This window comes from Euleptes europaea, chromosome 7 (genome assembly GCF_029931775.1).
Source record: "Euleptes europaea isolate rEulEur1 chromosome 7, rEulEur1.hap1, whole genome shotgun sequence".
NCBI lineage: Eukaryota > Metazoa > Chordata > Lepidosauria > Squamata > Sphaerodactylidae > Euleptes > Euleptes europaea.
Genome location: NC_079318.1, coordinates 99,077,934 through 99,090,724, shown reverse-complemented (window position 1 = coordinate 99,090,724; position 12,791 = coordinate 99,077,934).

The window sequence follows — 12,791 nt, the reverse complement described above, 5'->3', positions numbered from 1 at the left end:
CGGCGGGAGGTTTTTGGGGTGGAGCCTGAGGAGGGTGGGGTTTGGGGAGGGGAGGGACTTCAAGGCCATAGAGTCCAATGGCCAAAGCAGCCATTTTCTCCAGGGGAACTGATCTCTATTGGTTGGAGATCAGTTGTAATGGCGGGAGATCTCCAGCTAGTACCTGGAGGTTGGCGACCCTATGTATGGCTGAAAATAAATATATTTCAGATTCTCCCTCGGTCAGTCCAGTTCTGGGCCCTGAAAAGGCAGAGTCTGAGACCTGTATGAATTTATGTTGGCCGAGGCTGCTGATAGGACAACTTCATGGATTTGGTCCAATGATCCTTGGTGGTGGAAAGGGCCATCAAGTCACAGCTGACTTATGGCAACACCATAGAGAGACTCAGACATGGTTTGCCATCGCCTGCCTCTGTGTCACAACCCCAGACTGTGTCTAAACATCAGGAAGAATTTCCTAACAGTTAGAGCGGTTCCCCAGGGGAACAGGCTTCCTCAGGAGGTGGTAAGCGCTCCTTCCCTGGAGGTTTTTAAGCAGAGGCTAGATGGCCATCTGTCAGCAAGGCTGATTCTATGACCTTAGGTATATCATGAGAGGGAGGGCATCTTGGCCATCTTCTGGGCACGGAGTAGGGGTCACTCGGGGTGTGGGGGGGAGGTGGTTGTGAATTTCCTGCGTTGTACAGGGGGTTGGACTAGATGACCCTGGTGGTCCCTTCCAATTCTATGATTCTGTGATTCTACTTCCTTGGTGGTCTCCCATCCAAGTTCTAAGCAGGGCTGACCCTGCTTAGCTTCCAAGTTCTGATGACATCAGGCTACCTGGCCTGTCAAGTTCAGGGCAGAGACGAGCAGAGGTGGTTTGCCATTGCCTACCTCTACGGAGCAACCCTGGACTTCCTTGGTGGTCTCCCAACCCCATACTAACCAGGGCTGACCCTGCTTAGCTACTGAGATCTCACGAGATCAGGCTAGCCTGAGCCATCCAGGTCAGGTCCCAAGGATCTTTAAGAGGATGCACAGAGGAATACACATGTAATTGACAAGAATGGCCAATGCTTGAAAAAGTTCCTGATTTTCCGGAAGAGAAAGGCCATTTATGCAGGGCTGTTTCCCACGTGGTCACCCCGCCAACTGCTTTGGGGCTTCCTTTTGATTATGCATGCTTTTCCTGACCGTCAGAGGTCACCTTGCTCTCCCCACGCATGTGTTTTCCGGATGCTGTTTTAGCCAGAACCTGGAAAAAACAGGCAAAAAGCGCAGAAGCGTGCAGGGAGCGTGAGGCAACCTCTGACGGTCGTGAAAGGCAGGCATAATCGAAAGGAAGCCCCGAAGCAGTCTGCAGGGGTGACCGCGGGGAAACAGCCCTGCATAAACGGCCAAAAATTTCCCAACATCTTGGAATGTAACTCAAATCAGAAAGGGTTCAGAAGGACCAGAAGTGATACAGGGTGGGAGGAAATTGGATGACACCCAGCACAGCAATCTTGGTGAGCTTAGCTAGTACCTGGATGAGAGGCTCTGAGAAATGTCCCAATGCGTAGACCCCCTCAAGATCCATGAAGGAAGCAAGGATGGAAGCACAGCCTTTTCGGTGGCGGCCCCACAATTATAGAGGCAACTGAAGATAGTTTTAGTCACATGAACACATGAAGTTGCCTTATGCTGAATCAGACCCTTGGTCCATCAAAGTCAGTATCATCTACTCAGACCAGCAACGGTTCTCCAGGGTCTCAGGCAGAAAGGGGTCTTTCACATCACCTACTTGCCTAGTCCCTTTAACTGGAGATAAGAACATAAGAACATAAGAAAAGCCTTCTGGGTCAGACCCAGGCCCATCAAGTCCAGCAGTCTGTTCACAAAGAGGCCAACCAGGTGCCTCAAGGAAGCCCCCAAGCAAGACAACTGCAGCAGCACCATCCTGTCTGTGTTTCACTGCATCTAATATATTTGGCATGCTCCTCTGATCCTGGAGAGATGCCAGGTATTGAACCTGGGACCTTCTGCATGCCAAGCAGATGCTCTACCAGTGAGCCACAGCCGCTCCCCACAATGGCATTTGATTAGTTTTAGTTCTTCTGCATAGGGGAGGGGTTGCGGCTCAGTGGTAGAGCATCTGCTTGGCATGCAGAAGGTCCCAGGTTCAATCCCCGGCATCTCCAGTTAAAGGGACTAGGCAGGTAGGTGATGTGAAAGACCCTCTGCCTGAGACCCTGGAGAGCTGCTGCCGGTCTGAGTAGACAATACTGACTTTGATGGACCAAGGGTCTGATTCAGTATAAGGCAGCTTTAAATGTATACGACAGCTTTAAATGTTTAAATGATCTGGATGAGAGTGTGGAGGGACTACTCGTTAAATTTGCAGATCACACCAAATTGGGAGGAGCCGCGCAAACACAACAGAAGAAAGAGATAGAATTCAACGAGATCTGAACACAAGGATAAGTGCCGAGTTCTACATCTGGGTGACAGAAATGAGGGACACGCATACTGGATGGGAGATACACTTCTGGGTAGCAATGTGTGTGAACAAGATCTTGGGGTAGGGGTGGACCATAATTTAAATATGAGCAGCCAGTGTGATGCAGCAACAAAAAAAGCTAATGTGATCTTGGGTTGCAGAGGCTAGATGGCCATCTGTCAGCAATGCTGAGTCTATGACCTTAAGCAGATGATGAGAGGGAGGGCATCTTGGCCTTATGGGAATGGAGTAGGGGTCACTGGGGGTGGGGGGGAGGTAGTTGTGAATTTCCTGCATTGTGCAGAGGGTTGGACTAGATGACCCTAGTGGTCCCTTCCAACTCTATGATTCTAAGATGATCAAAACTCGTGGGAACTCGTCTAAACTTTTCCAGATGCTCCACCCTTACCGGACTGGCATTTCCACTCAGGAAGACTTCTAGGCTCCACAACCATATCTGATCTTGGGACACCCTTTTTGTGGCACGTCCTGGACCTAGAACAATCTGCATTTTTTATTTTATTTTTTGTGCTAACTTCACAGTGCTAACTTTGTGCTAACTTCACAGAGAAATGTCTGCCTAGAAGTGAGTGTGGCTGATTGAGGAGCATGATTGTTCCTGCTCAGAGAGGGTCTCTTTGCCTGGGGCTGACTGCTGGCCCCACCGTTGAGCCTTGAACCGTATAAGGCCAGAATCAACTGGGCTTTGAGAAGGAGGAGGAAAGAGAGCTGCTGAAGTGGTGAGCATCTTTTTGCCATTCCTTAACTGCTGGGGAGAATTAGCTGAGGTTACTGTGTGGGAGGACATTGTTGGGAGGGTGCATGGGTGTGTATAGCCTGCTGGAGAGTGACGTCTGTTTGATTCATAGAATCATAGAAACATAGAGTTGGAAGGGGCCTCCAGGGTCATCTAGTCCAACCCCCTGCACAATGCAGGAAGTTCACAACTATCTCCCTCCCACACGCCCCCAGTGACCCCCTGCTCCATGCCCAGAAGATGGCAAAAAAAAAAAAAACCTTGTCAGGGATGCTCTAGGCTCATCCTTCATTGAGCAGGGGGTTGGACTAGATGGCCTGTATGCCTCCTTCCAACTCTATCATTCTATGATTCACCTAAACTAAAACTTCAAAGGTAAAATCCAACATGAAGTTGCAGGCAAGTGTTCGTCCAGCTGCTGCTTTAAGACTGCCAGAGAGGGGGGGCTCACCACCTCCATGGGCAGCCTATTACACTGCTGAACTACTGTTACTGTAAAAAAAAAGTTTTCCTAACGTCCAGCCAGTACCTTTCCGCCCGTAATTTAAACCCATCATTGCAAGTCCTATCCTCTGCTGCCAACAGGAACAGCTTCCTGCCCTCCTCTAAGGGACAGCCCTTCAGATACTTCAAGAGAGCAATCGTGTCCCCCCTCAACCTCCTCTTCTCCAGACTAAACATTTCTTTGTAGGGCTTCGTTTCTAGGCCCCTGTTCGTCCTAGGCAAGTAGGTGATGGGAAAGATCTCTGCCTGAGACCCTGGAGAGCCATGGAGAGGGGCCGTGGCTCATTGGTAGAGCCTCTGCTTGGCATGCAGAAAGTCCCAGGTTCAATCCCCGGCATCTCCAGTGAAAGGCACCAAGCAAGTAGGCGATGTGAAAGTCCTCAGCCTGAGACCCTGGAGAACCGCTGCCAGTCTGTGTAGACAATACTGACTTTGATGGACCCTGGGTCTGATTCAGTAGAAGGCGGCTTCATGAGTTCACTTACCTCACAAGGTGTCTGTTGTGGGGAAGGGAAGGAGATTGTAAGCCACTTTGAGACTCCTTAAAGGTAGAGAATAGCGGGGTATAAAACCCAACCATTCTTCTTAAAAAATTCTCAGTTAGGGCTTTGCGAATGTCCTTCAGAGAAGCACAGCTCTCCAGAAAAAGTCTGGAGATGTAGCCCCACCAGGTGGCGCTCTAGATTTATGTTTACACCTGTGCGCACCAGAGTTTCTGGAGTATGGCATAGAAGCGAAATTGACTAAACTGAGGCTATCTTACTTTGGCCACATTATGAGCAGACAAGGGTCACTGGAAAAGACAATCATGCTAGGAAAAGTGGAAGGCAGCAAGAAAAGAGGAAGACCCAACATGAGGTGGATCGACTCTGTAAAGGAAGCCACGGCCTTCAATTTGCAAGACCTGAGCAAGGCTGTTAAGGATAGGATGTTTTGGAGGACTTTGATTCACAGGGTCGCTGTGAGTTGGAAGTGACTTGACCGCACTTAACACACACACAGTCCGGTTTTATTTTATGATGGTTGATGAATAACAAGGGAGATATATCAGCAGCAGGTCAATTCTTGCTTTCTCAGGGCGGGTGCCTAGGGTCAGTTTGTGACCCATGAGGTTCTAGTCCATAAAAGCTGATGCTAGAATAATTTTTTAAAAGTTAGTTTTTAAGGTATCACAAGACCCCTTCCTCTTTGTGTCTTTGCTAATTCACAGCATTTTTAACCCACCATTCTCTGTAACCAGAGAAAAAAAGGAAATTACAATGTTTACTAGGTTTTTTTATGCAGGTAATGGGGCTATTCTCTGACAGGATGGTTCTGAAACAGGAGGATTTTGCTTACATCACAAGTTTTCTTGCTGAACATGCATGTTTTCATGTAGAAGGGAGCTCATATTGGGTTCATCGCTAGGTCAATCCCACCCTGTAAGGTTTTCCTTCTATGTTTGATAGCTAATTTTAAAACTACCGTAGATTTATTGCCTTTTTTAAACCTTTGGCCTAATCTTAGGGGGTTACCGCACTTGTATTCCCAGCGATGTAGTAAGTTTGAAAACATTATAAAAAATACTGTTCACACTTTGTTTGGCCCCTTTAGCTGTGAAGACGTCTTCCAACCCTTTATAAGCCGTGGTATCCAAAAAACCTTTTAAAGCGATGTTTTTTATAACATTTTCAAACTCTTAATACATCGCTGAGAATACCTAGTGCGGTAACAGGGTTAGAAAAGATTTAGCATATGACCAAATTGCCCTTTTCCCATATAAATGCATTGGTGTCATAAGCAAATAAGATTTCTCTGGATGGAACTCAGAAGAGAGTAGGTGTGGTTTATGTTTGTATGTGTGAACTTTTTAATAATTTTCTGGTATGGTTTAATGACGCTGTGTAACTAATTTTAATCTTATTGTTCAGGTCAAGATCTCAGGTCAAAGGAGATCTGTTAATAAAAAAGTAAAAGTGTATAAACTTGGGTTTATAGGGGGGAAAATACCTAAAAGCAGGAGGATTACTGCCACTGGTGTGGGGTAGTTTAGTGAGAACTGGAAGAGGGATTTTTGTAAATCATCATACTTCTGTAGTTCTCTATGAATAAGAGATTGAAAGTCTCTTCATTCCTGTTAGCTAGGCTGGGGACTGAGTCTGTGAAACAGAATCTGTGCGAGTTCAGAAGAACAGAACTAAGCTTGTAAACTAAGAACTGAAGGAACTTAACTTGAGATAACATCTTCCGTCTTGACATTGGGAAGAATTTTCTAACAGTTAGAGCGGTTCCTCAGTGGAACAGACTTCCTCGGAAGGTGGTGAGCTCTCCTTCCCTGGAGGTTTTCAAGAAGAGGCTAGATGGCCATCTGTCAGCAATGCTGATTCTGTGACCTTAGGCAGATCACAAGAGGGAGGGCATCTTGGCCATCTTTTGGGCATGGAGTAGGGGTCACTGGGGGTGTGGGGGGGAGGTAGTTGTGAATTTCCTGCATTGTGCAGGGGGTTGGACTAGATGACCCTGGTGGTCCCTTCCAACGCTATGATTCTATGATCTAAGCTAAAGACAACTTGAGTAACATCTAAGCTAAATCTAAACTAAGCTCTCTCTCTCTCTGAAGTGAATCTTGTGTGGTTTTGTGTTTTCCCTCCAATTCAGCCTTTTCCTCAAAAACCCATCTTGTGAATACTGTTTAATAAATTTCCCTGTTTTAGTTTGTTAATGCTAAGAAGCCTCTTGGGTCAAATTTCTCTCGGAGGTAAAATCTGGTGGGGACTGGAGAAGGAGAAAAAATTAATCTCCTCACAATACACCGTCAGGCTGAGAGAGTGGGAATCATAGCAGCGTATTTTAAGCATAAAGGGGGTGCATCATAGCAGCTATTGGAGAAATAATATAATATTATCTCAATCTTCAGAGCCAATAAGAAGCCCTGCTGGGCAGGAGTCCCACCTGTCCCCACCCACTTTCTATAAAAAATGGTGGGCACCAGGAAAGGTTGGGGATCATAGAGTTGGAAGGGAGCCACAAGGGTCATCTAGTCCAACCCCCTGCACACCCATACATAGTAATAGGGAATACGATGGCATGAATTAACTTGATCTTGGTTGCCAGTGACACATCCTGACACTTAAGGATCTTTCCCAGCTCTTTCATGGCTACCCTTCCCAGTCTCAACCTCCTTCTGATTTCATGGCCGCAGCCTCCCTTTGGGTTGACGATGGAGCCAAGGAATAGAAAGTCTTCAACAATCTGATTGATGGAGATCTAAAAAAGAAAGAACTTAAAATGCACTTTTGGCACTACATTGTCCCATGTGGATAGTCGACGTGCTGCTGAGGTTTTTAGGGCTACCATCCCACGACAGTTCATATTGAAATAAATGTAGTTAGTCATTAAGGTGCCCCTGTTTTTTGTTTTTTTTTAATTTGGCTACTCTCCTTTTCAAATGTTGCTCCTTCCCTTCTGCTCCCAGATTAATTAATGACAGTCTCTTTCGTCTGGAGGCTGGCTGTTTCATAAACCCACAGTTAATTATAAATTAGGGTCCTACCCCTGTTCATTCTCCTTGCCAACCTCATACCTCCCTGGACTCACGATATTTAACTGTAGCTTAAATATCGAGCAGTTCTGCCTTCTGCCCAAAAGGTTGCAGGAATACCTTAACCTGCCCTAAAGGTAAGGTAAAGGTCCCCTGTGCAAGCACCAGGTCATTCCTGACTCATGGGGTGACGTCACATCCCGACGTTTTCTAGGCAGACTTTGTTTACGGGGTGGGCTGCCAGTGCCTTCCCCAGTCATCTTCCCTTTACCCTCAGCAAGCTGGGTACTCATTTTACCGACCTCAGAGGGATGGAAGGCCAAGTCAACCTCGAGCCAGCTACCTGAAACCGACTCCCATCAGGATCGAACTCAGGTCAGCGAGCAGAGCTTGGACTGCAGTATTGCAGCTTATCACTCTGCACCACGGGGCTCCTTCCTTGCCCTACCATGCCCTACCCCCCTTTTTTCGAAATTATATTCTTATGGGGGTAGGAATATGGCAGGCTCTACTGGGGCAGATACATTGCCATGCAAAGTGCGCCATCTGATATATGGTATAGTTATTGATTTATGGGGGCAGGTTTTAAATCATGGTTTTATTTATTTTACTGTGTTTTTATTGTATGATTTGTACCTGTGTGAGCCACCCTGAGCCTGGCTTCTTTGCTGGGGAAGGCAGGATATAAATTTGACAAAATAAGATAAAGCAACAAGAAGAGCGACTGGCATCGCTTTACTCTGCTCTGGTTAGACCTCACCTAGAGTGCTGTGTTCAGTTTTGGGCACCGCAATTGAAGAAGGATGTAGATGAGCTGGAACGTGTCCAGGGGAGGGCAACAAAGATGGTGAGGGGTCTGGAGACCAAGTCCAATGAGGAAAAGTTGAAGGAGCTGGGTAGGTTTAGCCTGAAGAGGAGAAGACTGAGAGGGGATATGAGAACCATGCTCAAGTCCTTGAAGAGCTGTCATATGGAGGAGGGTGCCGAGTTGTTTTCTGTTGCCCCAGAAGGTCGGAGCAGAACCAACGAATTGAAATGAAATCAAAAGAGTTTCCGTCAAGACATTAGGAAGAATTTTCTAACTGTCAGAGCGGAACAGTCTTCCTCAGGAGGTTCTCAGTGGAACAGGCTTCCTCGGGAGGTGGTAAGCTCTCCTTCCCTGGAGGTTTTTAAGAAGAGGCTAGATGGCCATCTGTCAGCAATGCTGATTCTATAACCTTAGGCAGATCATGAGAGGGAGGGCATAGAATCATAGAGTTGGAAGGGACCACCAGGGTCATCTAGTCCAACCCCCCTGCACAATGCAGGAAACTCACAACTACCTCCCCCACACGTACCCAGTAACCCATACTTCATGCCCGAAGATGGCCAAGGTACATCTTGGCCATCTTCTGGGCATGGATTAGGGGTCACTGGGGTGTGTGTGGGGGGGAGGTAGTTGTGAATTTCCTGCATTTTGCAGGGGGTAGGACTAGATGACCCTGGTGATCCCTTCCAGTTCTATGATTCTATGACTGTCTTTTCTCATGAACTGTAGCTGAAATTAGATTTATAACAAATGTCATTTCTCTCCAATGGGAACCCAAAACGGCATACATTTTATTCATTTATTTTATTTATGTACATTATTTTATAGCCTGCCTTTCTCATTGAGACTCAAGGCAGATTACACAGCCTAGCTAAAATACGATCAACAGGCGGGGACATCCTGTAAACAATGCAGCAGGGTTTGAATTGCAAAAATCTGAAACCAAGCAGAAATCTGAAACAGAGCTGGAACAAAGCGGAAGCATTTAAATGTGACATCTGAAACGAGGCAGGATTTACATAGCCGGAGCCTGCGGACAGCAACAGACAGAACGCAGTAGTCTAATCTGTGGTCCCTATCCCTTTGCCCAAATGTCTTTCAGTACCATTTCATTACAGTACAGCCCTATTACCTGTGCTAAAAAGCTCTACTGAATAATTCAGTTTTGCTTCGTTTGTGGAAAGCCAGGAGAGTAGGAGCCTTCCTGACCTCGACAGAAGCAACGTTAATTAACAAAAGTGCAAAATTATTTATAATCTACTTAATACACAAACACATCATAGTGAACATACACAAACATGACCTACAATATAACAAACCATTAAGGTGACAAGTGTGCTATAAAGTCATAAGAATTCAAAATTCTCTCTTGAAAGAGTACAGTAAGTTCCTTGAAATGAGATATCATGTAGTCTTGTAGAAGCCAAGGTCTTGATGAGGATACGGCCGTTTCAAATTCTTAATTAATAACACGGCCCGCTGATAAGGGAGGGGCGATCGTGTTACAAGACAAAAAACATTATGGGGAAGAAATCATGTGTCAATTGGCTCAGCCCGAATATTACCAAAAAATTCCCAGGGACCCTACAAGCTCTATAACAGCTATTTTAACTAATATAGTTCAAGAAGCACTCCTTGCCGGTGACATAGATAATGCTACAGTTGATTTTTTAATTAACAAACACCCCAGAATGCTGGTACTATAAACCTTACCTAAAATTCATAAGCCAGGAAATATCCCTCCTGGTCGGCCAATTGTTTCAGCATCACAAAGCATTTTAGAACCAATATCCAAATATTTGGATTTTCATTTAAGACAGTTTGCAGTAGACACTGATTCTTATATTCTGGACACAGGAGACTTTATTCGATACATTGAAAACGTTCAGGTGCCATCAGATTGCATTTTAGCAACGGTAGACGTTGATTCTTTATATACTAATGTCCCTTTAAGTTACACACACAGGATCATTGAGCATTTGTTAAACTCTAGAGTAGACCCTAATCATTTCTTTTGAGTCTTATTGATGTGATCTTTAAACATAACTTTTTTCGTTTTGACAACCAACTATATTTACAAACTGGGGGGGTTGCGATGGGCTCTGCTGTAGCTCCAACCATAGCCAATGTATTTATGGTCGATTTTGAACGTAATTTCATATACAAAAATCACCCCTTTAAAGATCAAATATTGGGTTATCGATGGTACATTGATGACCTCATATTTCTATTATCCTCAGATATTAATTTCAATGATTTTTTTTTGTCTTGGTTGAATGCTTGCTCTAACATCAAATTTACAGGCAACTCTCACCCTCATCAAATACCGTTTCTGGATACACTAGTATACTACGCACATAATAACAAATTGGCTGTTACTGTGTATAAAAAAATCTTCTGACCAAAATGCTTTGTTGCATTTTAACTCATTCCATCCTAAACATTTAAGGCACAATTTACCCTACGGGCAATTTGTAAGAATGAAGCATAATACCACTACGCAGGATGATTTTCAGCTAGCAGCCACTTCTTTATCAGCTGCACTTGTAAACAGAGGATATCCCTCCACAGTCATACATAGAGCCTATGACAGGATACAAACTGTAGCCCGTCAGGAATTACTTTATTAAAAAGCAAATAACAAATCTGTTGACCATACTTTAACTTTTGCTCTTCAACATACACACCTTTCTGGTCAAATTAGCAGATTATCAAAAAATATTGGCATTTGTTATCTGATATTCCCGGCTGTAATAATCCACCTAGGATAGGTTATAGAAAAACTTGTTCTATCAAAGATAAACTTGTACATTCTGATATATTTAGGGAATCAAACAGCAGAACTACCAATGTGCATTTTAAATGTCATAAGTGTTTGGCTGCAATCTATGCTTAGAAGTTAAGGAATTTAAAAGGACGGACTCGCGCTTTACTTTCCAACTCCAGTCTTTCACCAACTGTGATACCAAATTTATTGTTTATTATGCCCCTGTGGAAAAATTTACGTAGGATCTAGCATTAGACCCATTAAAAATCGAATTTTTGAACATAGGTCTAGAATACGGGCACGCGTGACTTCCGCTCCCGTAGTAGATCACTTTCTCCAATTCCGTCACAGCAAAAATGACTTGCGTTATTTTGTCATCTGGCGCTTGAATAAGAAAAGATTTGACAGGCAGGATAATGAGAAAATACTGAGGCAGAAAGAATCATACTTTGTTCATCTCTTGAACACCATAACACCGCATGGTTTAAATTTAGAAAACGACTGGTCTTGTTTTCTGTAATGGAATTAGAACAGTGTCCCTTTAAGAAAGACTGACCTTGGGGGTTACCGCACTTTGTATTCCCAGCGATGTATTAAGAGTTTGAAAATGTTGTAAAAAATACTGTTTTCACTTTGTTTGACCCCTTTAGCTGTGAAGACGTCTTCCAACCATTTATAAGCCGTTGTATCCAAAAACCCTTTTAAAGCAACGTTTTTTACAACGGCTTATAAATGGTTGGAAGACGTCTTCACAGCTAAAGGGGCCAAACAAAGTGAAAACAGTATTTTTTATAACATTTTCAAACTCTTAATACATCACTGGGAATACAAGTGCGGTAACCCCCATTGTGGCAGCATTGTAACAGATGCATATGGTTAATTGTCTCATTGCGCACACCGGCTAGCTATTTAGCAAGGATAGCATTTTTTAGTGGTAATTGGTACACTATGTATCCTTACCCTGAATGGAACGTGTGATGTAACCTACAACTTGTTGATGAAAATGTAGAAATATAAGAAGACTATTGCTTGTAAGTATAGTTCTTATGCTGTTTGGTATATTATATTGGCAGCTACATGCCATTTGTTCAACATTGTAAGTCATTAGCCAATGTTGGATTGTGAATGCATATTTTGCACTTTATAATATAGGAAGGACTGATGAAGAACTATTAATTAAGAATTTGCAACGGCCGTATCCTCATCAAGACCTTGGCTTCTACAAGACTACATGATATCTCATTTCAAGGAACTTACTGTACTCTTTCAAGGGACAATTTTGAATTCTTATGACTTTATAGCACACTTGTCACCTTAATGGTTTGTTATATTGTAGGTCATGTTTGTATATGTTCACTATGATGTGTTTGTGTATTATTAAGTAGATTATAAATAATTTTGCACTTTTGTTAATTAACGTTGCTCCTGTGCTAATTTCCTAATCTCTTTGATACTAGTACAGTGGTGTCTATTTTCTTCCCAACCTCCAAGTGGTGGCAGGAGATCTCCTGCTATTACAACTGATCTCCAACCGATAGAGATCAGTTCCCCTGGAGAAATGGCCACTTTGGCCATTGGACTCTATGGCATTGAAGTCCCTCCCCAAACCCCTTCCTCCTCAGGCTACGCCCCTAAAACCTCCCTCCAGTGATGAAGAGGGACCTGGCAACCCTATGTTCAGGTCTTGTAAATCGAGGGCTGTGGCTTCCTTTATAGAGTCAATCCACCTCATGTTGGGTCTTCCTCTTTTCCTGCTGCCTTCAACTTTTCCTAGCATTATTGTCTTTTCCAGTGACTCTTGTCTTCTCATAATGTAACCGAAGTACGATAGCCTCAATTGAGTCATTTCAGCTTCTAGGGTAGGATTGCCAACCTCCAGGTACTAGCTAGAGATCTCCTGCTATGACAACTGATCTCCAGCCAATAGAGATCAGTTCCCCTGGAGCAAATGGCCGCTTTGTTTCCAAGATCTGA